The following is a 27,837-nucleotide window of genomic DNA, read 5'->3' as shown; positions in this document are numbered from 1 at the left end:
AGGGCAGTGGCCTGAAATGAGACAAGAGAGGTGCACAGGGCCATGTTGCAAAGAGTGAGCCACGGTAAGAGGTCATTGGATACTCAGCTAATGCTTATTGAGCCCCAGCTAATGCTAATTGAGCCAAGAGACTGAAGATACTACACTGAAGAACGAAATCCCTGCCTTGGTGGAGCCCACACGTGCCTGGGAGAGACAGAGTCAATAAACAAATGAATACATAAACAATATCACATCAGGAAGTGGGCAGAGCTCTAAGGGAGATGAAGCAGGAAATAAGAGGAGATTGATGGGGCTGCTATTGTACATGGGACAGAAAGGCAAGGCCTCTGGTGAAGTGAGCAGGCCTGAAGGAGGTGAATATCTGAGGGAACAGCATTCCAGAGAGCTCCTAGGTTTGCCCGATAAAATACAAGATGCCCGATAAAGTACAGGATGCTACTTTTGAAATTCAGATAGGGTCACCTGGGTGGCTCAGTCGGTTAGGCATCTAACTCTTGCTTTCGGCTCAGATCATGATCTGATGGTTCATGGGTTAATGGTACGGTGATAGCATGGAGCCTGCTGGGGATTCTCTCTCCACCCCTCCTCTGCACTCTCTCTTTCCCTCTCTCTCTCTCTCAAAATAAATAAAATAAATTTTAACAAAGAAAAGAAAAGAAATTCAAATAAACAAATATTGCACAGGGCATACTTGTACTAAAAATGATTCATTGCTTATCTGAAATTCACTGTTAGCTGGGCACACTGTATTCTCAGTTGCTAAATCCAGTGACCATGAGAGAGAGGGAACAGAAAGTGTGAAGGCCCCGAGGCAGGAACATGCTTGGCATGTTCACAGCGCAGCATGGAGACTGCTGTGGGCGGTGAGGCTGGAGGGGGCAGAGGCTACACATGCAGGGCCCTAGGGTCCTGCAAGCACTCTGGATTTTCTTCTACGTGGAGTGGAAGACCTGGGAGGGTTTTGAGCAGCTGTGTGAAGGACAGAAAGAGAAGACACAGGGCTGCTACTGTACTCGTCCCGCCTCCAGAAGGTTCAAATGGAGGAGGTCGAAGATCAAGGTTATTCCAGGTTCAAATGTTCCACTGCACTATGCCTGCCACTGTGTAGCCACAGAGATGGGAAGAGGAGAGTTTGGGGACCACTCTGGCTAGGATACTCATTCCATGGGCAGGGATCAGGTGTACCCTCTCCCGACTCCCTTTCTCTCATTCTTCTTGAGGAAACAGCATTCCAGAGAGCTCCTAGGGTTGCCCGATAAAATACAGGATGCTACTTTTTTTTTAAATTTTTTTTTTCAACATTTTTTATTTTTGGGACAGAGAGAGACAGAGCATGAACGGGGGAGGGGCAGAGAGAGAGGGAGACACAGAATCGGAAACAGGCTCCAGGCTCCGAGCCATCAGCCCAGAGCCTGACGCGGGGCTCGAACTCACGGACCGCGAGATCGTGACCTGGCTGAAGTCGGACGCTTAACCGACTGCGCCACCCAGGCGCCCCCAGGATGCTACTTTTAATAATCAATGTGGACTGGAGGGCTCGTCAGGATGTCCAGGACTTGGGCCATCACTATTTCTTCATCACTGTCGCATAGAGATAAGTGCAATTCATGCTGCAGCTCCCAGGCCTTCATGTGCCCCCCAGGCACAGTCCTGGAACCCACGGGCACAGCTGCCATGACACCACTCCTTCTTTCCACCCAAAATGGAGCAGAGTCCATGCCTGGAGAAACTGGCCTAACTGTTCTTCTGTCTCTTTTCTTGACCTATCTGTTCTTCTATCACGTCTACACCATGAAAGTAGGGAAGGAGGGGCTGGGTTTCTTTGGGTCCCATCACTGCTATCGATTCTCTGCCCTGCCGTCAGCAGTCCTGTGCCTACGGTCTGGACTCCTGGTGTTCCAGCTGTCAGCTTTAATCATCAGCAAGAGTAAACACAGGCAGATACGGTTTCCAGGATGCTCTGTAAAACTTCTCACACTGAGCTTGAAAAGGAACATTTTTCTGGGATTGACTGGGGACATGTGACTCTACAAGCAACCAGAGTCCAGCTAAGGGAGGATAAGGAAATTACCAGGACAAGGCCAGTGGCAGGGGTGGGGGTGGGGGGGAGGTCCTTCCCTTAAAGATGCGATGGAAAGAGGTTTCCTTATGACTTCTTTTTTTTTTTTTTTAATTTTTTTTTCAACGTTTTTTATTTATTTTTGGGACAGAGAGAGACAGAGCATGAACGGGTGAGGGGCAGAGAGAGAGGGAGACACAGAATCGGAAACAGGCTCCAGGCTCCGAGCCATCAGCCCAGAGCCTGACGCGGGGCTCGAACTCACGGACCGCGAGATCGTGACCTGGTTGAAGTCGGACGCTTAACCGACTGCGCCACCCAGGCGCCCCTCCTTATGACTTCTTAAGAAGAAGCTCTAGACCTCAGTTTCCAATAGCAGCAACTGATTCCAATTGCAGTGATTGAATGATCCTGTAAAAAGAGCATTGATTCAGGAATTGACTCGAGAGTTATAGATCTACCTAGAAGGACTTCTCCAGTGATTTGTCTCTGTCCTTGGCTTTGTCCTATAAAACATCTACTTCAACAGCTTGAATAGAAACATGTCAAGTTTACAGAGGACCCAAAACACTGACGAACCAGGGGGAAAACCTGAACTAGCTGGGTAACCTTGGGCAATCTGCTTAACCATTCTGAGCTGCAGTTTCTGCATCTGTAAAATAAATAAAAAATCCCACCTCTGTAGAGTGCTTGGGGATTAACTGAGATGCCCTATGCAAAGTACCTATCCCAATGTTTGGCACAAAGAACACACCCGGTAAGTAATAATTCCCTTCCCTCGGTTTTGTCATCTGTGAAATGGGGATGATAAAAGTATAAATGTCATCAGAAACTGAAACCCAATTCACTTTGGAAAGAAGACTTAGTTGCTGGATAACGACCACAGGCTACAACAATAGACCAAAATCAAGAAAATGAACATTAATAAGCCGTGCAATTAAAAACTAATAACGGCACAGAGAATACAAGCTTGATAACAATTCCAATGAAAAAGACCCGAGAGTTTTAATTAGTCACAAGCTCAGTTTGAAAGCAGAGTGGGACACGTTTACCATGAGAAGCTTATGCAATCATAGGTTACATAATAATAATAATTAACATATACTGAACACTTAACTACATCCCAAGTGATAGTCTAAGTATTGTTCTTTACTCCTTTAATGCCCTCAACAACACTATGAACTGCTACATTTATCACTAGTTTATAGATGACAAAACTGAAACAGAGAGAGGTTAAGTACATTGTCTATCGTCACATTAATTTGTTAATAGCAAAGCTGGGACAGAAATAGCAGAACTGGGCACAGTTCAGACCACATCTGAAGTTACTGGGTTAGTTCTGGGTACTGCATCACATACAGCCACATTGTCCCTGCCCTGATGTACCCCAGCCTTCAACTGTTCTGTGCCATCAGGTCAGGGGGTGGGGGAGAGGTCAGGGGTCACATAGCTTGGAATCAAGCCACTCACCCGGGCCCAGGCTGTAAAGGCAAAGCCATTGCATCAAGGTACCCACATTGCTCTTTAAGATCATGTCGCTGCCTATCAGACAAGGGACTTCGCGCCTCAAGATAGGGCCTTGGGTGCCCTATTGCCCCTGAATTGTCACATTTCTTTCCCCCCTCCTCTTCCTCAGCTTATTCAACTGATCCCCACATGTTAATGCTGTCTGCCCTAAAAACTGCTACAGAAGACTGAGGCAAGCTGGATAATTCTTTGAAATCTCATAACTTCTAAACATTCATGCAAATTTTGTACTCTCTTCCATACTATATCTGGGTTTGTTTTAATGTAAAAATAATATTTTAAGTGACTTACCACTGAGTAAAATTGATGCTCCAGAGTGATGAACCGTGGTTTTCCTGCAGCTTTGTAGAAACCCTAGCACACTGCTACACGTCCCCAGTTTGAAAAGCTCAGAACTGCAGATGAATCTTTCCTAACATGGAAAGATGTCCAGGGCACATCATTAGGTGATAAAAGCAGGTTACCAAACAGAATGCACGGTACGACTCTATTCTTGTACACTGCCTGGAAGGTTACGAGTACACCAGTATGTTAACAGAGGTTTTCTCTGGGCTGTAGGAACATGGGTGATTTTTCTTTTGTTCTTTTTGCTTCTTACATCATGGAATTATTCTACAATGCACATATGTATTTTTTGTGGGGTGATGTATGGGGTTTTGTGGTGGTGGGCTTTTGGGGGGGGGGGTGGGATTAGTTTTGCTTTTTAAGATTGACGAGTTTGAGCTGCCTGAATCTTTCAAACACTTGCTCCAGCAGGCTATGCCTTTCAGCCCGTGTGGTCTTTGCCATCGGAAGCAGGGGGGCCGAGCTGCAAAAACTCCGTGCACATGAATTTAACTTAGGCATCCTCCCTGGCACCTCACCTTGTCACTCCATTGACTTCATCAGCTGTGACCTCAAATATCTGAGATGCTCCTATAAACCCCTGTTGCCTGTGAAGTTTGCTGTGGGGCAATCCCCAACCCTGCTTAATCATTCAGCGAAAGTTTTCTGCATCCTGCCCACATCCTCCCAGCAAACAACTCCAGGTGGGACCACGGTCTTGCCTCTCAACCTTAGCCTTAATGCCATAGACCCAGGAGGGAAGCCTCCCACACTGGGCTGGTCCCCACACTGCGCACGCTCCCTACGTCTTGTCACAGCTCACTGCTCGTTTGGAACGTATGGCTTGACTCCCTTCTTCCCTAGAGGTTGCCCCACCTCAAGCTCAGTTCCCCAGTCTTCTCTCTCTACCTGGTTCTAAGGTCTCAGTCAGGTCCCCTTCCTACCTCACCCGTGATACCTTTAATCGTGATTATTTGTTGCACAATTATTATGCGGCAAGCGCGTGCTAAATATTTTATATCCATTGTCTTTCAATTTTCATAATAATCCTTTAAGGTAACTTTCATAGTCCCCATTTCACAGGTAAAGAAACTAAGGCTCAGGGAGATGGAGTGAGGCTTAAGATCTAAGCTAGGCTCACCTGGGTAATGTTTGAGGTTGTTCATGAGGCTGCATTCAGATGGTGGCTAGGGATAAAGTCATCTCAACGACTTCTTCCTGACATGCACATGTCCAGTGGTCGACGCTGGCTATAGGTTTGGACTGGGCCATCAGCCAAAACACCTGCATGCAGTCTCTCCATATGGTTTCTCCACTCGGGTCAGTTTGGGCTTCTTCAGTTAGAGAATATGACTGAAATCCAAAGACAGCAAGATGAATTTTTAGGACCTAGCCTCTGAAGTCACACAGCATCACTTCTGCCATCTTGTATTGGTCATGACAGTCACAAAGCTCTGTCCAGTTTCAAGCGGAAAGAACATAGACCCCACCACTCAATGGAAAGAGTGCCGTCGCACTGCAGGAAGAACACGTGGATGGGATATATTGTGGCAACCACGTTTGGAAACTGTAATCTGCCACAATCACATCACTGGTACATTGGACACAGCCAGTATCTGAACCCAGATCTGCCTCACTGTAAAGCCTATGCTGTTAAACCATGGTAATACACTGCTAAGAGAGATTCATAATGCCTAAAGCTCTGAGCCTGCGACACAGCATATAACACATCATGACAACATTACCCAGCAAGCATGTCCAGAAGAGGGAGGCCAAGATGTTGAGATGCCCAGAAACAATGTCATATGATTTAACAAATGGTTGAGAATATTTAGCCCAAAGAAGACAAAACTGAGAAATGAAATGACAGCTTTCTCAAATATGCATATTTTTAAATTTTCTTAATGTTTACTTATTTTTGAGAGAGAGAGAGAGAGAGAGAGAGAGAGAGAGAGAGAGAGAGACTGAATCCAAAGCAGGCTCCAGGCTCTGAGCTGTCAGCACAGAGCCCGACGCGGGGCTTGAACCCATAAACCATGAGATCATGACCTGAGCTGAAGTTGGACAGTTAACCACCCAGGTGCCCCAGCTTTCTCAAATATATTAAAGGCAAACATGTGCAAGAGGAAAGACAGATTGTGCATTGCATCCCCAGAGATGAAAGAGACAGATAGGCAGATCCAGCCCATCACGGCAGTTCGGTGCAGAAGGCAGAGCACTGAGCTTGAATGTAAACAAACCAAGTTTACCTCCCAGCTGTACCTCTTACGCAAATCACTTATCCTCTCTAGGCCTCATTTTCCACAACTGTAAAATAGAGATAATAAAGCCTGATCTCCAGGATTTCTGTAAAACTTAGGGATGATACATGCATAGCAATCTGACATATAGGAAGCACTCAATAAATGACAGCTGCTATTATTGTTATCAGTATTATTTGCTGCTGTTGTGGTTGTTCATTAGAGCTATTCAGCAGTGGGGTGGGCTGCCTGGCAAAAACACGAGGTGCCCTGAAAGGATGCCTATACTTAGCAAGGAGAAGTATCTGGATGAAACGATGGACTGAAAACCAGGAAGTTCTTGGCCCTTGCCCACCCCGGGCCACCAGAGATGAAAGCCAACCCAGGGAGACCCCATTGTCCCTTGGATGGACTTAGCCTTGGGACCTGCTGGGAGTGGGACAGCACTGGCTAGGAAAGAACGAAAGGAAACAGGAAGGCATGAGGCTGAGATGGCAGCACCGGGTCTCTGGGGAGGTGTGGGAAGGCAGCAGAGGTCTTTGGGCAAAGACTGTGATTAGAATCATAAAGATGTTGGTGGGGTTCTGGAAGCATCCATCTAGGCAGGGTTCCTGGGGGCAGCCTCCAATCCTGAGTGGAAGGCCATGGTGAGACTGAGTTAGGGCTGGGCCCCAGACAAGAAGGGTGACTCCAACAAGCACTGGTTACAAATCAGGAAACCAATTCCCAAATCAGATCTTATAGCCTCGCAAACAATATAGGGGCAGGAGGGAAGGGAAGCAAGGAAGGAGTGGGGGAGGGAGGAGGTACTCGATCCCAATGAACATCTCGTACAGTAGCCGCTATGTGCCAGAGGTAACTTCACATTTTATGACTCATTTAATCATCACCATGATCCCCTAAGGTGTCTGTTATTATTATCCCCATCTTACAGGGGAGGAGAGTGAGGTATAGAGAGGCTAAGGTGCTTGCTCAAGTTAGAAGTTGCCAGAGTCAGGTTTGACCTCAGGAAATCTGGTTCCAGTGGTGTGATCTCTACCACTCTGCTCTCCCGTCTCTGTAGGTGCTAGCCAGATGCATACACCACTTCATTTCGTTTTATTTTTAAGGGTAGTTATTGCTGTTCCTATTTTCAGAGGGCCATGGACGCTCAGAGGAAGAGAAGCTTCCTTGATATGAAACAGCTCGTAGAGAACTGAAGCTGGACATTGACACAGGTCTATCAGCTCTTGCAATCACAACCAGGCACAAGGACACAGGACCCACCAGAAGACGTTAGCTACCAGCTTAGAGCAGCAGGACCAAGTGATTCCATTTGCTACAGCCAGAGGCCATGAGCCAAAGGTATCCGGGCCTGCCTTGGGCTGAGTGGGCCCACGGGATGGACAGCTGGTCAAATCTCAGGGTCATGGCAGGGTCTCGGTGATTTAACAGGGACAATACCCCCAGGACAGGACACCTGTTCCCTCCCCCAACCCGCCCCCAACCTCCCCAACAAATGCAGCCGTGCTTGGGCTTGTGGTGTCACAGTGATAAATTCCACTCTCTGATGGCAAAACTCCCGGGCCCCATCCCTGTCTGCCTGTTAAGCTGCAAGACCTTTCCCTGTGTCACCAGGGAAAACCTCGGAGAAAAGGAAAAAGACTGGGTTTCCAGAACATTAAACTCCCATTGCCACTACTGCCTGCCAATCTCCCTGCTAATCACTTAGAGCCAATGCACCTTGGAGGAAGGGGCAGTGGGGGCTGCTCACTGCAGCTCTGCCTACTGACAATCCTTGTCTTTTCAGCAGGAAGGGACCTTGGAAGGTCAACTTGTCCCTTCTCCTGCCCTGGCTCAGACTCACTTCATGCAGAGAAAGAAAGCTGGCTGAGCCAAAGGGACAGGTCTCCCTCCACATTTTGTGACAAAAATATCAACCAGAGTTTATCCAGGAGCCAACAAATATTTAGTGAGCACTTTCCATGTGCCAGACGCTGGGCTGATTAAATAGGGCTCCAGCCCTCTGTCTACAAAGCTTCTAATCAGGGGCTTGAGCAACAAGGACCAAGGAAAGGAGTGTTCTTCAGATTTGGGAATAGAAATGCTGAAAATTTCTATCCTCCACCCCTACTCTGTCGTCTCCACCAGCACCCCACAAAGCATACATTCTTCCTGCCTTCTTTTCTGGCTTGACTGGACTAGGAAATACTTTCGTGCAAAGCATCAGACTTTTCCAGCACAAAGGTTCAATGGAGTTTTGCCAGCAGTGGGCCATAATAAAATGATGACTGAATTGAGCATGCAGTTGAGAGACGGGGTCACAGTATGAACCTGGAAGAGTCTCTCTCAGCCCCAGTGATTCTCACATGCGTTATCTGTAAAATGGGATTAAGTTTACCACCCACTTCATAAATTGTTCATCCCATTGCAATCTCGTTAAATAAACCCAGCTCCCCATGCTGATATATGATAAGAGTGTATGATATGTATGATATCATATATGATAAGAGTACATTTTAGGGGCGCCTGGGTGGCTCAGGTTAAGCATCCAACTCTTGATTTCAGCTCAGGTCCCGATCTCACAGCTCAAGGGATCGAGCCCCACATCAGGTTCTATGCTGATAGTTTGAAGACTGCTTGGGATTCTCTCTTTCCCTCTCTCTCTCTCTCTGCTCTCCCCTGCTTGCTGTCTGTCTCTCTCTCAAAACAAATAAATAAAGTTTTAAAAAAGAGTACATTTTAGAAAAAATACACATAAAGCAGTGACTCTAGGGTGTGGGGAAATGGACCCTTTTATACACTGCTGGTAGAAGTATAAATTGGTGCAACTTTTTGCATGGGGGACAGGAGGAGAAATTGGCAATAAGTTACAAGGAAAACTCACTGTACTCACCCTTTTCCTCAAAAATCTTCTTTCCAGAAATTTACTTAAGGTGTATTAAAAGAGATACGTTAGACCAATGGTCATCACAACATCACTTATAATTATGCCAAAAGCTATGTATAATTTAACGTTTAACATATGATATTTAATATTTTAGAGAACTGCCCATAATAAAAAAAAAATCACAGCCAAATATCCAACACCTATCTTAAGAAATAGAATATTCATGCTGTACACCTGAAACTAATGTAACACTGTGTGTCAACAATACTAAAAAAACAGTCTGTTGAAATAAATATACATAGTATTCTTAACTGCTCCCCACAAAAAAATAGGATATTCACTACAACTTCAGAATCTCCTGCATGCCCTATCCGATCCCACTACCCCAAATTTTGTACTAATCATTCTTTTCCTTTCCTTCATAATTTTATCACACATCTATGTATCTCAAAAAAAAAAAAGAAAGAAAGAAAATTTTTCATTTTTCCTATATTTCCTAACGTTTATTTTTGAGTCAGAGAGAGACAGAGTGCAAGCAGGGGGAGGGACAGAGAGAAAGGGAGACACAGAATCCAAAGCAGGCCCCAGGCTCTGAGCAGTCAGCACAGAGCCAGACATGGGGCTTGAACTCACAAACCTCAAGATCACGACCTGAGCCAAAGTCAGACACTTAACCGACTGAGCCACCCAGGCGCCCCTCATTTTTCCTATTTTTGATCTCTATCTAAATGTGGTCAATTTGTCCATGATTTTAGATCTAACTTGATTTTTCACCCCACAAGTTAGATGATGATGATTATTATATATAATCAATATTTATTTATACACTTACCATTTTCTTTTGTCACCTTTCATTCTTGTACTTCAAACATCTGGGGAGTGTTTTTCTTCTTCCTGGTATATATCTTAGTTCCTTTAGTGAGTGTGTCTTGGGAGTCAATTGTATCACTTTTGTTTTTAAAACATTTTTTAATTGTCTTTATTTTGCCTTCATGTTTAAGAGATCATTTTAATGAAAGTAGAATTCTACATAATATTTTCACTTAGCACTTCAAAGCTATTATTCCATAGTCTTCTGACTTCTGTAGATGTGTTGAAAAATAAGCTGTGGGCCAAATGCTCATTGCTTTGTAAGTAATCTATATTTTCTCTCTATTTTTAGGATCCTCTCTTTGTCTTCAGTATTCTTCTACTTTTCTACAAAATGCGGGCTTATTTTCCTTTATCCAGTTTTAGATTCACTAGGCTTGTCGAAAATGGGGACTAGAGTCTCTCATCAAGACTGGAAACTTTTCAGTCATTATCTTTCTTATTATTTCCATTCTCTCTGCCATTCTTTGGGATTTCAATTATATGTAGGTTGTATCTCCTCACTCTGTCCTTTATATCTCCTATCTCTTTCATCTCTTTGTCTTTCTATTGTATTCTAGATCATTCTTCAGCAATACTTCCAGACCACTAAGTCTTTCTTCAGCTGTGTCTAATTTATTATCACATCCATCCAGTTGCTCATTTCAATGATTAGATATTTTTATTTTCTAGAAGTATTTGTTTCTCTTTTACATCTGATTAGGTTATTCTGATAGCCTTTTGTTCCCTCATTATACTTCCAATACTGTTTTATTTTGTAAAAAAAATTAAACATATTTCTTTCATATTCCATATTGAGTAAGTACAGGTCATTATAGTCTCCGAAGCATTTGTTATTTATATTGAGTCTCTTTCATGGTAGTTCATTTCCTCGTGTGTTTGTTGAATGTTGATTATGAAGCCCGTGTCCCTTGGAACTTTGTCTGTAGAATTCTTGGAGGCCAAGTTTTTTTTTAAATATGTTCTTTCCAAGCCCTGGGTATCTCACCAATCCAGAACACTTCAAATTTTCAGCCTGGGGTTTTGGGTGAATTTGGGTTTCTCCAAGAAAACATTTATCTTTATGTTTTTTCTTCCTTTCCATTAAAGTCAAGGATGACAAGCAAGTTTCTTCATCAACTATCTTCTTCCGTGGAATGTGTTTTTTGTAGTTCACCTACTGGGATTTTCACCCTCTGGGATCCCAGTTTTGTGTAAGAATCCAGCCTGCTTGGGCTCTGAGCTCTATCTCCCATTTATCTTGTATATGACCCATATTACTTATTAAACCCCAAATAATCTCTAAGAAAATGACTAGCTCTATACATACATCACTCTTTTAGATTCATGGGGTTTGGTTTTGTTGGGTTGGTTTTTTGGGTTTGGTTTTTTTTTGTTTTTTTTTTTGTTTGTTTTTTGGCTTTTTGGTTTTTATCCCTAAGACATTCCCTTTATTTTGTGCCAACTCAGCCATACATTTATGCATTTTTAAAGGGGGAGGAAATATATATATATATATATATATATATATATATATATATATATATTCCATCACTTGGGGCATACTGTCCCTGGAGGAGTTTCATGGAACATCTAGTCCGTTATGTTTGATGAAAAGATAAGTATAATTATATTTATTGGCAAAGGAAAATGTCAACATAAGGAGTGAGTATAAAAAATGAAGTTACATAACAGTGTTCTCTCTGGATCATGGGTTGTTGGGTGATGCTTGCTTTATCTTTTGTGCATTTTCCATATTGTTTTAATATTTTTGCAACAGGAATTTATTATTTTAATAAAAATAGTTGTCTGCATTCTACTCACACTATCATGCAGATATGCAAACATTTGTGGCTTCTTTATTTCTCCGTAACATGCTTAGCTATGCTTCTGGAGACTCCACCCTAGTGGGAAGGGTTGAACTAAGGAACAGGAATTCAGTGGACCAGACCCAGTACATGGGTCTCCCCAGATTTTCTTGGCCCTATTTGCCTCTTTCATCCAGCCACATGCTCAATAGGTAGTCCCAGCCACAGCTACCACTGCTTCATCTCCTAACTCTCAGCCTTCTCCAAAGTGAGAGCTTCTGCAGATGCTCCAGTGTGCCTACCATGGCAGGAGCCACAGCAACTCCAGTGCCCAGGTCTGATTCAATAAGACCTATGAAGATTCTTATTCCTCTTACCACTTCCAGAGACTCAGATAAAGGGTATGTTTTTACTTATTGCTTTGTAACAAATTACTTCAAAACTAGGGACTTAGAGCAACAAATATGTATTATCTCACAGTTTTTGTGGGTTAAGAACCTGGAGTGGCTTAGCTGGGGGGTCTAGCAATGGTCTCTCCTGAAATGGCAGTTAAGATGTTGACAGGAATTTCAGTACTGAAGGCTTCACCGCACTTCAGTTTCATGTTGTAAATTGGAGATCCATTTCCAGGATGGCTCACTCTTGTGACTATTGGCAAGAGGCTTTAGATCCTCACCAAGTAGGCCTCTCCAATGGACTACTTGAGTATACTCACAACATGGAAGCTGGCTTCTCCCAAAGAAAGTAATTTAAGAGCAAAAAGGAAGACACAATATCTATTATGACCTACTCTCTGAAATCACACATTGTTATTTTCACTTTATTCCATTTGCTAGAAGTAAGTCACCAAGACCAGCCCTCACTCATATGGAGAGGAATTAGGCTCTACTTCCTGAGGAGAGTATGAAAGCATTTGTGGACATATTTTTTGACTGCCACAAAGGGCCACATCATAGGCATGGGATCTCCTATTTCTTCAGAATCTTCCTAGAGGGCCCAGAGAGCACAACCTCATAGTGCAGTAGAGGGAAATGTTGACCATTTAAAGGTAGGAAAGAGTTAAAAACAGCAAATAAATGCAAATCATCCACAGACTATTTTGAGGTGTGGTGGTTTCTCGTGGCCCATCTGGAAGAAGGCCCATGTGTCTGAACAATCAAAAGGGATTTCTTGTGAAGCTGTGTGGCTAGCTCAGCAATGCCTTCTCTCCTTCCCCATGTCACTTTCTTTTTTTCCCTTATTTTTGCTACCCTAGGACTGCACTATTCAGTAAAATTTTAGCATATAAGTTTTGTCTCAAATTCTGTGTTCTAGAAACTTGGGTTGAAAGAAGGAGTTCATCTTGGAAATTACTGGTGCTAACATAAACATCCCTTTGGATGGCTCAATCTCTTCATAGTAAACGTTCAGACTTTCAGATTTTCTCCTCCAACCACCCTGACTCTTCCTTAACGGTAGCTGGGTAGATTGTGGATTTACTTGATCTTGTAGTAATGAGAGAGGAGAACTAACCTCTGATCAAACTAACCTCTGCCACTGGGTTTGTCATCTGGTCTGGCTCCTATACTTGGCCACAACTGATCCTGACTGACTTGTCATCCAGGTAGACACACTAACACCCTTGACTAAAGATCACAGTTCTGGTCCTATTCCTCCAGTTGCAAAGTCCCCTGCTCTGTGAAGTCTTCATTCCAACCCCAGTCCTCCGCTCAACTACAAATTCTCTCGGCATCTCAACCAGGGCACATAAGAGCTTCCAAGTTCTGTGGCCCAACAGCCCAGGCCATGGAGAATGGAAGGACTACTTCAGTCTCATCTAATGCCCACCTCCCTTCACCTTAACTCCTGTGCCGTATGGAGGGGAATACAAGGCTGGAGACATTAAATGCCATGTTCTTGATTCATTCATACCCCTGGAATGTTTTGACCATGTCCGGTATTTTGGCCCAGGGGAGTTGGAAATGAGGACACTGGATTCTGAGTCTCTTGTCCCTCCTCCATCTTTCCCTTCTTCTTCCATACCCCTTCAGCTTCCAAAGTGACTTCCATAACACCAGAGTCTGAACCAGCTCTATCCTATTGTTTATAAGAAAATTCTATGATCATATTCTATGACCAGGGAGGGCAATGAATTCAAAAATGTATCTTCCTTCTCTATGAAACCTTACCTTCAAGAGTGTTTGGTCCTAATGGACTTCGAAACAGGAAGTTGTCTCTGAGATTTAAAGCTGAACAATGACTTCTTTGTTCTAGGAAGTTCTTGCCCTTCCTAAAGCACTAAAATGTTTTGCTTTCGTGGGTGGAGAGCTTCAGGAAAACAGAAGTTTCAGGATATGGGTATACATTCAAAATACATGTTAACCATGTGCTCTATCCCCTTGAAACAATTACTTTCTCAAAAAGTACCATCACTGTCATTGACCCATTACTGAGCCCACCTCCAGCTTGCCTATTTCTTTCCTCCACCAGATCCCAGTACCAAATATTCAACTTCCCTTTCTATAGATAGCTCACTTGGGACTCATTTTCCTGGTTTTCGACTCAGGAGTCCTTCCAGGGTGTGAGTTCTTCTACTTACCCTCCTGACCAAAGTAAGAAAGAGCTCTCTCCAGCCCCATTTCCTCACCTCACAGCTAGGAAAGAGAGCTAAAACACGGGGATGTGTTAAGACATGAAAAGATGGACGTGAAGTCACTTTGCGAACCATAAAGTGCTGTACAAATATCAAGTATTGTCTCATGAAATATGCCTTCCCTAACAGCTGAGAATGATACTTCTCTTAATGTTGCCTCTACAGATACCTGTGTCTTGAATGGTAACATTTGTCCCCAGGGGCCAGGAAGGATAAAGTCAGTATCAGGAGGGAGGCTCTTTAAGTCTCTGGGAAAATAAGGATATGAGAGGGAGCACCTGTGGGAAGTCATCTGTGGATCCACTTTGTCTGCTTGGAGAATCACTGGCTTCAGGCATCTGCTGGTGGGGCCAGCATAGAGGACCCAGCTTAGGGAAGGCATCAGGGATGTCCAAATCATGATACTGAGATGGTGGCAAACCAGACTTTCAGGCAAGCCACTTCTGTGGCCATGGACAGAGATCCACCCAGACCGCTATCAAATTCACTCTGCTGGGTAAAATAGAAGCTGATTTATGTCTCCAGCAGGTATGCCAGAGAAAATTCAAATTGATCAAAAATTAAATATTCATAGGACATTATTCATTAAGATTCATCTCACCGAGTGGATGAAATGAGGCAAGGGAAGAAATTAGCTTGCTTGAGAGTGTCAAAGTAATTATGTGATTAAATTGCAATTTATAATTTCTCCTTCAAAAAAAGCATTACTTCCTGATTTGTGTTTTCTCCTCCTTACTGTGCCCCCTTGTTGTCTAGGCCTGAGCCAAGGGCGCTCAGGGTTCATCGGAAATGGGAAAGCTCCAAACACAGTGCCTGGTCTCACTGTCTACATCCTTTCCCCCACCCACTACTAACTCCAAGGGCGGCCTTTCCACCTGGCCTCGGGGGTTTTCCCCTCTTAATGTGGAGAACAGGGCCTCCAGAAGCAAGTGGCAACCTCCCTAGAGAAGAACAGACAAATCCTCACAGAGACACTCAGATGGATGGCAGCCTCAGGCCACTACCTCTCCTTCCTCGATGAGGGGGAAAAAAACGTACAAAGTACAATTTCCCCTGTAGATCACCAGTCATCTCGACAAGGCATACCTGGATGGCCTCTTAGGAAGTCCCCTTCTGGCAGTCATCCATATTCTTCCAGAGAAGGGAGGCATCCTTCTCATACTCTTGGTTCCCCCTCCTGAACTTGATGTGGACCTATACAGAGCCTCCCTGAGACAAAGTCAGGGTCAGGTAATGATTCATGAAGTTCACCCACTGAGACTCCATCACTGAAGTTCAACAAGCCAGTTCCCCAACTCCTGCCAACAAAGGTCTCTGGGGAAAGTAGACATTGGAGTTCAAGGACCCAACAGGTTAGAGAATGAGAGTAGAGATCCGCTTGGGTAGCCCACCTCCTTTACCAGGTGGATCCTCCCTACCACACTGTCCCTTCTGGTGACTCCCAAATTAGGCTAAGCCTGAATCCAGTGACAAGGGACACTCCAGAGCCCTACCACACCGAGGCCAAGGTGGCTTTAGTTTTCCAGCTATGCTCTCCAGAGCCCTGAGGGTCCTGGGGATGCTGCCAGCCATGTGGGCAGGAGGGCAGGGGCTGCTAGAGGCCACAAACCCTATTGGGGTGCTCTGCTACTTCTTCAGGTGACTTCATTTCAAGAAAGCGTTTTGCTGCTAAAAATAATCTTAGAGCCACTGAATCAGACGACCTCTCATAAGCCCCTTCCAGCCCAGAAGCCTCTGATTCTCTGACTTTAGTGGTACAGAAACAAGATGTGCTCTGAGCTAGACAAAGGCTCTATTTTCTCTTCTTACCTCTCACTTTAAGAAGAAATGCAGTCTGTCTATCTGTCTGTCTTTCTAGAATCCAAAGTCTAGCTAAGATGATATATATGGGTCTGGAGGCAAATGGATAACTGTGTTTATCTTGCCCTGTTTCTCTGTCTACACTTCCATCTTGGCCTCTCTCTGTCTCTATAACTCTCTGTGTCTCTCTCTTGCTACTGCCCAATGAAGATTTAGCGGCTGGCTCCAGCAGCTGAGAAGGGCACTATTAATTCCAAGCTTGTTTCCAAACACCACGGAGGCCTGCCCGGGTTAATTAGTTGTGCAGGCTTTTCTTCAAGTGAGCGAGCCGGTAGGGTGTTTTACAGCTCTGTCACTGCGGTTATTTGTTCGTTTTCTGTTGTATTTGGAAATACACTTATCTGACAATAAATAACGTCCACGGTGACTAGGGCCGATAAAGGCAGTGAGCAGCCCCTCAAGGGGCTTGGGGGTCACGGTCAGAAGGCTTCAAGGCCCACCCAGTTCCCCTACACCAAGAGGCACTTCCAGGCCCTGGGAGAGGCAGGAGGATGTGGGTGAGGTCAGTGCGAGGAGGCTAGAAGAGACGGGAGCAAAGGGACAGGAGCTTGAGGGTCCCAGGCGAAGGACACTGGGGATGAACCTGTGCCATGATAGAACGGACACAGAAGATTTGGTTCCAGGTCCCAGGCCCCATGCATACAAGCTGCATAACCTCACACAAGCATCTCGCCTCTGTGCCTCAGTTTCCTCACCCATAAAAAGAGAATGGTGAGGGGCGCCTGGGTGGCTCAGTTGGTTAAGTGTTCAACTCTCGATTTCAGTTCAGGTTATGATCTCACAGTTCGTGAGTTCGAGCCCCACATCGGGCTCTGCTCTGACAGCACAGAACCTGCTTGGGATTCTCTCTCTCCCTCTCTCTCTCTGCCCCTCCCCCACTTGCACGCACAAGCTCACTCGCGCGCTCTCTCTCTCTCTCTCTCTCTCTCATAGTAAATAAAAATAAACTTTAAAAAAAAAGAGAACGATGATAACACCTTTATACTCAGAGCAGTTACAAGCACCCAGGAGATAATGGAAGTAAATGCACCACACAAACAATAGAGATTTTCATTTTCCAGACGGAAAGAAGTGCTCAGGTGGACTATCCTGGATATGCGGCCCAGACCTCAGGTCTCCCCGGGAAAAAATTAGTCCAAACAAAATCATTATGGGAAGTACTTCACACTGATCTGCAAGTACTCACTTAGGGCTCTGCGGGTGAGGAAGTCGGAGGGGGCAGACGGACCACAGGATCAAACCAAGTAGGCAGAACGGAATACTGGTAGAGGATCTGAGCTTGGGATTTAGACTGCTTGTTTATATCATTTGTGGCTATAAATGTTAGAGAAGCTACTTCACACTTTTATCCCTGCTGAGTGTTCTCATCTGTAAAATGGGCATAATAATAGCACCTAGCTCCCTGGATTGGGGCATGAAGACTGGATAAGATGAGGACCGGATGAGATGACGTGCTTAGGACAGTAGATGGCATGTGGCAAGAGTTCAATAAACACCAACTACCCTTGTAACACATAAAAACTGGTCAAGACATGAATTAAACCTCACTTGCTCTCGTGTGTGAACTAACCACACACGAAGAGCCTGAGAGCTGAGCTGGGGCGGGGCGGGGAGGACGCAGTAAAGGAGAATTTCAGTCTGATGGGATGTAATCAAGGAATCCTTCCAGGAGGGAAGAACAACTTCAACATGGTGTAGAGGACAAGAGACAAGGTATTCTGGTATACTGCTGAGCAAATCCTTGCGTGTTTTCCTATTATAGACTTGAAGCCAAAGCCTAAAGATCAGGAGAGGAGCCGGTCACCCCCCCAAGAGCTACCATCAAGTCACCAGCAGATGGACACAGCCACCTCCACACAGAGCATATGGAGGCAGGAAACCTTGGAATCAACCAGAGCCTAGCCCACCTCCAGTCAGGGCATGAAAAGGACTGATAGGAGGGGAGATGGTAAGGCAGGCCTGTCCTCTCCCCCCACCATGGAGAAGAAATGGGGTGCTTTTCCACCCTGATGCAAAGGAAAAGAGAATGTATGAACCCCATGATGCCTCACAGGCACAGATCATTGTCTCGAAAGCCTAGGACTACAGCTGACCGGCCTGTTTGTTCCACACCCCCACAGTGGGAATGAAAAGCAGACTGTTTGGCATCTCTACCTGAGATCTAGAATTATATTCGAATGCAAAGACTTGGACCCTTTGCAGGCCTGGAGATTCTGAAAGCAAGAGACCCACGGCAGTACCCCACCCAGCAGGGCTTGAAGGGGCTCGGTGCAGCATGACCGGGAAGATGGGGGGTAGCTCTCCCATCCCAGGTCTGTGTGACCCTTGAAGGCCACAATCACTCCAGCAGGCCCTGTGGCTCCATGTGGAGATGCACAGAAATCAGCTTAAGGGCAGGAGCCAAAGATTTGCCCAGGTTGCTGCTGAATTCACAGTTGGATGCGTAAGCCAGAGAATGGAGTCACTGGAAGACTGTAGCTCTGGTGAGGCCAAAGGGAGGTACAGCTGGGAGACTGTGGCGTCAGGGGGGAAAGGTCGTCCTCAGTGATGGAGGGGACCAGGCGAACTCTCCAGCATAACAAAACCAGAAACAACCAGGAAGAGGTAAAGGACATGAGACACCTCCCCCATCCCCGTAAGTCATACAAAGAAGTCTCTTCCTCCCATCCATCCTCTCAGCCTCAACCTGAGATGCTAAGGCCTCCAAGAGGAGATGAATGGGGTGCCTTCAAGGCAGTCCTCAGTTCCCCTCCGCTGCCCCAAATGGCCAGCACTAGCTAATGCTGGAGGGGAGGGGAGGAGAAGAGCTTTGAATCAAGTTTGTAATGTAAGTTTTAAAAATGTAAAAGACTGAGTCTTAATTACCGGAACGAGGCTGTTGTAGTAACCGAAAGTGGCTGGAAAGTTATGGAACCAGACCAAGACGTCGTTAAGGGAGCTGCTCCCCAGCAGGAAAGAGAGATCTGGCACAGTGTAGCCGGGGGCAGTTACTGGAAGAAATAAAACTGCTCTGTTTATACACCAAAGAGTTGAGACTCCCCAGTAAATTGGGCCCAGTTACAGGCATACAGAAAGTAACTGGACCATGGAAACCTGCATCCCAATAGTCAGAGCACCCCAAAGAAGGATAGTGAACTGGACAGACCAAACCTTTCTCCTTCTCATTCAGGCACTGCCTCACCTCCCAGGTGGAGACATTAAGTGATGGAGGAGGGATCTGTCCTCAGGCTTTTAACAAGGCACTTAGAAAGAGGAACACGATGGTTTCCGCTTACAGGAATCCTCAGTGAAACGCACTCACAGGCAGCTGGTGCAATGTGCTCGCTTCTGGTGCATTCCAGGAAGCATTACCCCGCCTCATACCAACATCATCCAGTGGTCCCCGCATGGGAGAGCCAAACAACCATGGAGGTCTTTGAGTTTCCAGGCTGAGAAAGGCTGGAGAGGAACAAGTTGGGCCCTGGGACACAGAGGCAGCACACCCAGAGGGTCAGGAAACTGCCATAGGGGCTTGATCCCCTAGTGGAAAGTGAGAAAAAAAAAACAAAGTTTATAAAGAGCAGGGTGGGAACTGGCTCATGGAACAAGATGTTCCCTTGGCTAGTTTCCACCCAGGGGAAAGGGAGAAACCTTATTGAGTGCCTGTACTATATTAGGCACTACGTTCACCCTCACATCACTTAATCCTCCCACAACCCTGTAGGGAAGGCTCTTTCTCCATCTTGCAGATGAGGAAACTTGAGTCAGAGTAGTTGCCTCTGGTCACACATCGCTGGGATTTGAACCTCAGATCTGTCTGTATGGCATACATGGATATTTACTGCTTATATCGCCCTTTCAATAAAGGACTCATTACCCTGCCACCAAAAGTGTTGGTTCTCGTTGCCTCCAGCAATTAGTTCCTTCAGGGACCCCTCAGCTTTTGAGTCACAGTTACTCTTTTCAGGGATGGTCCCAGCCAATGGCTGAGCAAGATGGTGGTACACGGGTCCAGCCCTTTTCTACCAACGCGGAGCTGTTCTAACGAGCAGTGCTGCCCCAGAGCGCCCCCCTGGGACTGGCAGAGGTTTTAGCAGGTCCTCATGATGGGCTGAGACCTCCTTCCAGCCAATCCTGCATCCTGCCTTTTCCTTTCACAGATGTTAATTCCCTTCTGTACTCCTAATTTCACTCAGCGTCTGGTTCCCAGAGAACCCAGCTGGGATGCTCAATCTGACTCAGGCTCTTGCTCATCCTGACCCTTTATCCTCACTCTTAGTCACCCCTAAGGCAACACCCCTGCCCAGACAGTAACTTCCTATTGGCAGCTATGTCTCCATCCCTTCTGGAGGAAAGCTACTAAAGTCTCATGATTAGAGGAGTTCCTGAACAACCCAGTGTCCTGGACTAAGGTGTTCAATGCTCAAGGTCAGTGGCTATCATTCAACCATACTTTGAAGTCTAAAGTCCAAGTAAGCAGTCACCCTCACTGTCTCCCTTTCCCCCATGTCAATTCCACCCTTTAAATGGCCATAACATGAAATTGAGATTTAGGGTTTTAGAATATGTTGTCCTTAATGAGAATACTTTATGATTTGTGTGTTTTGCTTAAAAGGAGATGCATACAGGCGGCCTGGGTGGCTCAGTCGGTTAGGCATCCGACTTCAGCTCAGGTCATGATCTCACAGTTTGTGAGTTTGAGCCCCACATCGGGCTCTGTGCTGACAGCTCAGAGGCTGGATCCTGCTTTGGATTCTCTGTCTCCTTCTCTCTCTGCCCCTACCCAACTTGTGCTCTGTCTCTCTCCATCTCTCAAAAAATAAATAAATGTAAAAAAAAATGTAAAAAAAAAAAGAAATGCATACAAGCAAAATAAAGAAAATATATATCAATTGTACTTCATCAAAACTAAAAACTTTGAACCATATCCCCAGCAAAATATTAGCAAATCGAATCCAACAATGTGTAAAAAAATATATACACCACGACCAAGTGGGATTTATCTCAGGTATACAAGCATGGTTCAACATTTAAAAATCAATTAAGGTAATCCATTACATTAACAGGTTAAAAAAGAAAAATCACATCATATCAATACATACAGAAAAAGCATTTGACAAATCCAACACCAACTCATAATGAAAACGCTTAGTAAGCTAGGACGAGAGGGGAATTTTCTCAACTTGATAAAGAATATTTTTTAAAAAAAACAGGGTGCCTGGCTGGCTCAGTCAGTGGAGCATGTGACTCTTGATCTCAGGGTTGTGAGCTCGAGCCCCATGTTTGGTATAAAGATTACTTAAAAAAATTTTTTTAATCTTTTAAAAGGAAAAAAATAGCTACAAATCTACTGCTAATATCATACTTAGTAGGGAATACTCGAACCTTCCCCCCTAGGCGAAAAGACAATCCAATAAGAGACTAGTATCCAGAATATTTAAAGAACTGTTACAACTCAACAATAAAAAAACAATAACCCAATTAAAAATGGGAAAAGAATCTGAATAGACATTTCTCCAAAGAAAAAAATATACTCAATATATACATGAAAAGATGTTCAACCTCATTACTCATTAAGAAAATACAAATCAAAACCAAAATGGCATACTAGGATGTCATATCCCATCAGGATGACTATATCTAAAAAAAAGAAGAAGAAGAACATGAGGGGCACTCAGTCAGTTAAGCATATGGCTCTTGGTTTCGGCTCAGGTCATGGTCTCATGGTTCCTAGGATCGAGCCCCATGTCAGTCTCTGCACTGATAGCACAGAGCCTGCTTGGGATTCTCTTCCTCTCCTTCTCTGCCCCTCCCCCGCTCACATGAGTGCTCTCTCTCTCTCAAAACAAATAAATAAACTTAAAAAAAAAAAGGAACATGAACAATAACAAGTATTGGAGAGGATGTGGAGAAATTGGAACTCTCATGCATTGATGATACGAGTGTAAAATAGTGCAGCTGCCTTGGAAAACATTCCAGCAGTTCCTCAGGAAGTTTAAACACAGAGTTACCATATGACCCGGAAATTCCACCCCTTGGTTATACATCCAAAAGAACCTAAAACATATGTCCATACAAAACCTCATACACAAATGTTCATACGAGCATTATTCATAAGAGCCAATAAGTGGAAAGAATCCAAACATCCATCAATTCGTGAATACATAAATTAAATACAGTATATGTATACAACAGGATATTATTCAGCCATAAAATGGGTTAAAGTACTTATATATGCTACCACCTGGACAACCTTGAAAGCATTATGGTAAATGAAGAAGTCTAACACAGAGGGCCACATATTGTGTGATTCGGTGTATATGAAATGTCCAGAATAGACAAATCCATAGATATAGAAAGTAGATTAGCAGTTGCCAGGGTCTGGGAGGAGGGAGAAATGGGGAATGACTGCTTCATGGGTACAAGGTTTTTTGAGGGGGTGATGTAAATGTTCTGGAATTAGATAGTGGTGATGGTTGCATAACTTTGTGAATATTCTAAAAACCACTGAAATGTGCACTTTTAAAGAGTAGGCGAGCTATATCTCAATAAAAAAAAAAACCTAAAAGTTCTAAGAGAAAACATAAAAGACTTTCCTGAACTTGGGTTAAGCAAATATTTCTCAGACGTGGCACTAAACGCACAGTCCATACAAGAAAACAAGTTGATAAATTGAATTTCATCAAAATTAACATTTTGCTCTATGAAAGACACTGCTAAGAGAATAAAATAGCAAGCCATATACTTGGAGAAACTCTTTGTAAAACATATATCTGATAAAAGGTTTGTGTCCGGAATACACAACAGATCTAGAAACTCAACAATGCAAACAACCAGTTTTTTAAATGGGTTAATGATTCGAGCTGACACTTCAACAAAGAAAACAGTTGGAAAATAAATACTACATGAGAAGATGCTCAACATAATTAGTCATCAAAGAAATGCAAATTTAAAACCACAGTGAGGTACCCCTAAAAGTCTATTAGAATGTCTAAAATTCAAAGATGGCCATACAAGTGTTGGCGAGGACGTGGAACAACTGAACCTTCCATGGTTCAACCATTTAGAAAAACTGGCAGGTTTTTTTTTTTTAAGTAAACCTATTTCCTGCCATATTCCAAGATATTTACCCAAATGAAAAGACAGAACAAGTCCATAAAAGACTTGTATAAGAATGCTTATAGCAACTTTACTTGTAATAGCCCCAAATTGAAACAACCCACACGCCCATTATTAGCAGCATGGAGAAACAAATGGTGGTACACCCATACAATGGAGTATTACTCAACAGTAAAAAGGAATGAACTACTATACATACAACAATATGGATGAATCTCAAAATAATTATGCTAGGTGAAAGAAAGTGGGAGAATTATGTGTAAAAAAAAAAGAGTACATTTTGTATGATCCCATTATATAAAATTTTAGAAAATGCAAACCAATCTATAGTGGCAGGGAACAGATCCGTGGTCTCAAGAGTTAAAGAGTGAAGAGGCAAGAAAGGGTGGGAAGGAGGGAGTACAAAGGATCACAGGGAACTTCTGGGGGTGACAGGTATGTTCGCTATCTTGATTGTGGCAACAGCTTCATAAATATGTTTAAAACTCATAAAATTTGTGAACTTAATTATGTGCTGTTTATTGTATGCCAATTATACCTCAATAAAGCTTGAGAGAGAGAGAGAACACTCAAGAGGGAAGATATAACTTTTTATTACAATATCATACGAAGTAGAAAAAGTCCCACTTTGATTCCACCCCACAAGACATTTAGTGTTTTGGGATGGAATGATTCTAGAAGGCCTAGACGGCTGAGCCCTCCCTCAGATCCTTGAAACAAACTCTTCCTTTCTTACAACACCTTCACCTTACTGCCTGATGAATGTCAATGCATCTTTCAAGCCCTACTCAACTTCATCTACCCCTTGAAGCTCTCCTTGTCTTTTCCAAGCAGAGTTAGTCTGTGGCCCAGTCTGTGCTCTCCCATCACCTGAGACTCTAGTAATATACCCCCTCAGCATTCTAAGATGTAAGATTTGTGGTTAACGGTTCCCAAAGGATCCCAGAGGTCCACAACTTAACGTGATTTGTCATTTTCCCAAGGCACAAACTCGATTCCAGCCAGCTATGAGGTCCCCACAGAAAAGGAATAGCTGAGACAATGAGTAAGCCCAGCCACCACCCACCTCCAGGCCTTCCGAGCCCAGCCCAGTTTGGTTGGCCTCTCCTTGTTATAAAAACTATTTTTTCCCTTTGTGAAGAATGGGCTGCCCAAAGAAAAGCTATCAGCTTGTGATGGAAATGATGAGTGAGTGAAGCAGTCCAAGAAAGGGATGGTTCTTAGCCAGAAAATAGCTTTATAAATTACTTTAATCTTTTATTAAGAATCTGGAAGCATCACTTAAAAATCTTAGTTGTACTTTACAGCATTTTATGGGGAGAAGTTATATACTACAGTGGCATTAACAGGATTGGAAATTTGAAAAAGCTTTGGGTCTTGCCCCTCAATAATGTCAAAAGCTCCCAGTAGTTCTAGTGAATACTCATCACATCGCATTATAATTGTACATTTAGCCATCTCTCCTTTTGTCTAAGAAGCACAGTAGTAGAGCTAGATTTTCTGGGCCCAGATCTCAGTTTACTTTATAGCTGGGTGACCTTGACCAGCTTACCTGACCTCCGTGTGCCTCAACTTCCTCATCTTTAAAATGACAAGTAAAATAGTACCTGTCTAATAGAGTTAATTTAAATGATTAAATATGGTAATACATAAAAAGCACTTAAATCAGTGTCTGACCCATCCAAAGTGCTTGATAAATGTTAGTAATTAGTTTGAGAGTTTCCTCTAAGGCAGTGTTTACATATTAGGGACCTTTTCAAAACTGCCTCATTCTCCAGTGGCTCGTGCAGTCCTTGGCACAAGGTATGTGCTCAACAGAAGTTAAAAGAATAAGTGAGTGAGTCAGCGAGTAAATGAGGTGTGGCTCTGCCATTTTGTTCCCACAGTTGAGATCTCTTTATTTCTGGTACAGTGGGGGCATTGTGACACCACTAATGTGGCCAATATCCCCACCATTACCACCACTATGCGTTTGCAACCATTGGAAATTACGGTATACCACTAAGAGGGGCAGGAGGGGCAGGGAGGATGATGGCAGAGGATCAGAGAGGGCCTGTGTTCCCCCTCTGGCCAACGTGGTAGGGATGAGGACTCGAATCAGACAAAATGTTCAAGAGATATGCAAAGTTGCTTTGGGATTCAGCTAGCACCCTTGCCCCCCTAGAGTTAATTCTCTCTCTCTCTCTCTCTCTCTCTCTCTCTTTTTTAATGTTTATTTATTTTTGAGAGGGAGAGAGAAAGAGAAAGAGAGCATGAGCAGGGGAGGAGCAGAGAGAGTGGGAGAGAGAGAATCCCAATCAGGCTCCACACTGTCAGCACAGAGCCCAACACCCAGCTCCAATTCATGAACTGTAAGATCGTGACCTGAGCCGAAACCAGGAGTCAGACGCTTAACCAGCTGAGCCACACAGGTGCCCCTCTCCTAGAGTGAATTCTCAACACCACACCCAGAGTGACCCCGTGAAAACCCCAACTGAATCATGTCACTCCCCTGCACAAAACTCTCCAATTCCTTCTCATCTTACTTGGAAGAAAACTCCAAATTCTCACAATGGCTTACAAGGCCCCACGTGTTCCAACCTGTGTTACTTAACCTGTGTTACATCTCTTACCTTGCTCCTTCTTGCACACTCCACTCCAGGCTTCCTGCTGGATACTAGCCTTCTTGCACTACCTCAAACTCCCCCAAGGGAGTCTTTGCACTCGCTGTTCCCTCTGCCTGGTATGCTTTTCCCCAGCAATTCACGGTTCACTCTGTCATCCGTCAGGTCTCAGCTCAGATGTCAGGCTTTCTGTGCCCACCTCTGCAAAACCCCATGAGAACAGAGACTTTGTTTTATGATTACTCCATCCCCAACATCTCGCCCCTGCCTGCCACATAGTACTCAGTTATTACTTACTGAATGATTAGATGAATAAAACCCCAGGAATCCACTGCTTTCTGCTTCTGTTTCCCTACTAGGGCAAGTCCTGCCCAAGGGGAGGCCTCTCCCAGCAGTGAACTGTGTCCTAAAGATGACTCTTGCACCCCAGCAGAATAAGTGGATAAAAGTATATTGTTGGAACAAGTGGGAGTTGCTGATTGTATAACAGTCTGTTGGGGAACCTCGGGGGTCCCTGGCTTGACAAAATGAATGTGCATTTGTCAGTGTTTTCAAGAAAAAGTATAAGGTATAAGATGTTTGAAAGACAAAAAGTATTGATTACTGTAGTCCCTTAAGCAGCTGAAGTAATGGAGGAGGATATGAAATGCAAAGAAAGAAAGAGAAAGGAAAAACCTAAATCTGTGATGACATTCTCCCTAGGGGAGTGCTTAAAAATTGCATTTTTACAAGTTTCCTGAGTGATTCTTAAGTAACCAGCTTAGGACAGGTCCCTAGAAAAGTTTTTTGGAGATTTAGTCAAGTATAAGGCCACACATTACAGCAGGAAAGGCCTGGGCTATTAGAGCCAAGCAGGCCTGGGTTCAAATCCTGCCATTGCTACTTTTTATCTGGGGAACTCTCTGTTAGTACTTAACCTCTCAGACTCTAAGGCTCCATTTCTAGTTAGAAAGATAAGTACATCTACCCGGTCAGCCTGCTGTGATGATGATGTTAAACAACACGTGTAATGGGCCTGGAGTATAGCAGATACTTAAGAGATGGTAGTTTATTGTTGTGCATTCTGTTTCCCGAGTGCTTATACCTCCCTCCCATGTTCCACCGCAAGTTGGCATTCTTACCCCTCCACTCTATGACCTCACAGAGGTGAAAACATACAGTCAAAAGGGTCAGTTCTTCTGCAAATAAGAAAGTCTTCTTTCCTAAAGGTCCTCTTTCCTCCTCTAGAATAGATCGAGGATCATATTTTTGCCACTAACTACCCCATTAAACATTAACAATAAATTCTTATATTTTTACAGTCTTCAGTCTGCCAAGGCTTTCACCTATAAAGCGTGAGAAGGTGGGACAGGCGCCTTTATCACTCACTCGCAGAGGTCTGGAAATAGCCTGTGTGCGTGGCCAGAGTGTGGGGGCGCCGGGACTTAGAAGCCACAAACCCTGTGCACTCTCCATGAGGCTACATTCCCCACCGTCAAGACCTCAGGACTCAGACCTTGAGGCCAAAGAGGAAAAAGAGGCAGGGGGCATCCATCTCCTGTTGCTTCCTGCTCCTCTAACGAAGCAACATGGCTGTGGAGTGACGGCTGGAAAATAAGGCGTTAGCAGAAGTCCATCTCCCAAGCTTGGCCGCACATACCCCAAAGACTTCATTCCTCGGAAGAGCCGCTCCCGTCTTGCAGCCGCAAGGCGTCTCTGCCTTCTCATTCCACCCAAAGCTGCCAGCCTTCCGCAACTCCACACCCCCACCTGCTGGAGACTGCCTTGTGCAGAGCCTGACCGGCCACAGGCCACGTTGGACAGCTGCTCCCTGAGAGCCCCCCACGCACCCTTCTCGGGCTGCTTTGGGGGCCAGAACAGGCCAGAACAGGGGGAAGCCCTGCTATTTCTTTCCCTGTCTTACTTTAAATCTTAATCCTTGATAGTGGGTGAACTCGTTGCTCTCTCTGACCTTCAGTTTCTCCC

At 44.5% G+C, this 27,837-nt stretch overlaps 1 long non-coding RNA gene across 8 annotated transcripts in view; it reads right to left on the bottom strand.

Moving 5' to 3' along the window:
• LOC131504182 (uncharacterized) overlaps positions 1-27,183 on the bottom strand; it is a 45,711-nt gene extending 18,528 nt beyond the window's left edge. For 3 of the 8 annotated variants that reach the window (XR_009257839.1, XR_009257844.1, XR_009257845.1), the window contains exons 1-4: positions 26,170-27,182; positions 25,882-26,073; positions 5,055-5,266; positions 3,881-4,001 (exon numbers count right to left, since the gene is read on the bottom strand). This is a non-coding gene — a long non-coding RNA (uncharacterized LOC131504182). Of the gene's footprint in view, positions 1-3,880; positions 4,002-5,054; positions 5,267-25,881; positions 26,074-26,169 lie in introns of all 8 variants that reach the window. The other 5 variants (XR_009257842.1, XR_009257840.1, XR_009257841.1 and 2 more) reach the window with 4 other exon arrangements.
• Between the last annotated feature and the right edge of the window lie 654 nt (positions 27,184-27,837).

This window comes from Neofelis nebulosa, chromosome 2 (genome assembly GCF_028018385.1).
Source record: "Neofelis nebulosa isolate mNeoNeb1 chromosome 2, mNeoNeb1.pri, whole genome shotgun sequence".
NCBI classification, from domain to species: domain Eukaryota; kingdom Metazoa; phylum Chordata; class Mammalia; order Carnivora; family Felidae; genus Neofelis; species Neofelis nebulosa.
Note: the sequence above shows the minus strand (reverse complement) of the source record. Positions and strands in the feature narration are given on the sequence as shown.